At 39.3% G+C, this 1,564-nt stretch overlaps 1 protein-coding gene across 1 annotated transcript in view; it reads right to left on the bottom strand.

Annotated features, from left to right (window-relative positions):
• Nucleotides 1-1,564, bottom strand: part of st6gal2a (ST6 beta-galactosamide alpha-2,6-sialyltranferase 2a) — a 40,892-nt gene that overhangs the window by 5,718 nt on the left and 33,610 nt on the right. The window lies entirely within an intron of this gene.

Here is a 1,564-nt window from a genome sequence, read left to right as displayed (position 1 = left end):
GATATGAAACACGTTGGGGCTTTTATATTGTGTTAAAGGGTTGGTGCATGCAGCTCCTAATATTTACCGGTATCTGGGAGGTATAAGGAGTAACCCAAGATAAATTAATTAGAGTTACCGTACCAAAGTTAATTGGGATAAAGAGCTCAGGGCCCCATCTACATACAGAGGGTAGACCATTGTTGCTGTGGAAGAAAAATCGTTGCATTGCTGTATTTAAAAAAAAAAGATTGGAGGTTTTTGTGTGAATGGTATGAAAACAAAATAAAATTTCTAACAGTGACGTGGATGGAGGATGAATTTCTGAAGGTAACACTTTTTATTTTCTGCTGAATCCTTTGATGAAATCTTAATCTGTGACGGTGGCAGAAGAAACACACCACCATGGCATCTGTGCTAACAGTGCAATCTGCATCTCCTCCTCCTCGCAGCTGTAATGACTATATGTTCAAGAAGACAAAGGGATTTACGGAGCACCGTCTATTAAAGATGTAACCATAGTATCTGAACGGAAGGAGTAATTCACAACCCCTGCACTGAGTCACTCTGTATGAAAGCATCTGCCAGATGAACGTAGCGTGAAAACACGACACACAAGCGTCTTTTCCTGTTCATGCAACCACTGCCGACCCCCTTTAGGAGACCTGCAGCAGGTCCTGAGTCTATTTACTCAGAGAGTGAACATGAGCGCAGATTATGACCGGTTCTTTCTCCCCATAGTCCCTCTGTAGTAAGTAAGTAAATGTTGAACCCATTTTTCACGCCACATATCTTCAGAGATCTGGCAACATAGATATTTCTGCATTGAATTGTCAACAATAAAAAAAAAAACAATTTTCTGACCCGTCACAAAACAATCTGTTTTCACCCATCTGCAAAACATCCGAGCGAGGTGTGGAGATGAGAAGAGAGGAAACCACAGCAGCCGGACATTGTGGTATAACATATAATAAATATGAAAAAAGGAAAAAGGCTGTCTGGCCAAAACTTTACTGCTTTGGTCCATCTCACCACATATAAAGACAAACCTGTACACTACCGGGTCGACACCAAAACAGCAGAGTGACAGTATCAGAGCATTCAGCATATAAAGAGAGTTGGTGGAGACCAAAAACAGAGTGAGAAGAGAGTAACGACTGGACTTCACCAGTTCACCATAACGACTTAAAAGAAGGTAAGTAGCGCAGCTTCAGCCTCAAATTTAAGTTTCATCTCTCTTGTTGTTAATGCATGGAATATTAAACCAGTTCAATAACAGATATTTGATATTTGAAGTTTAATTGCTGTGATATGATACATTATGGCTGGCTACACAGTAATATAGCAACACTAATGTGCACAGCTCATCTGGGTGTCTTGGTTTTTGCATTATACATTGATGTTTTTGTTTTGCGTTTGTATATTAATAAATTATTTCATAATATATGATATAAGTAACCGGTTATTGTTGTGTCTTCAGCGTCAGTCATCATAGTGACAACCCAACGTTTACATTAAACATCAATATTCCTGGTTTAACACCATCAGAGGTGGAAATATCACTGAGGATCAAACGTAAGAATAA

The sequence above is a fragment of the Larimichthys crocea genome, chromosome XVIII (genome assembly GCF_000972845.2).
Source record: "Larimichthys crocea isolate SSNF chromosome XVIII, L_crocea_2.0, whole genome shotgun sequence".
NCBI lineage: Eukaryota > Metazoa > Chordata > Actinopteri > Sciaenidae > Larimichthys > Larimichthys crocea.
Note: the sequence above shows the minus strand (reverse complement) of the source record. Positions and strands in the feature narration are given on the sequence as shown.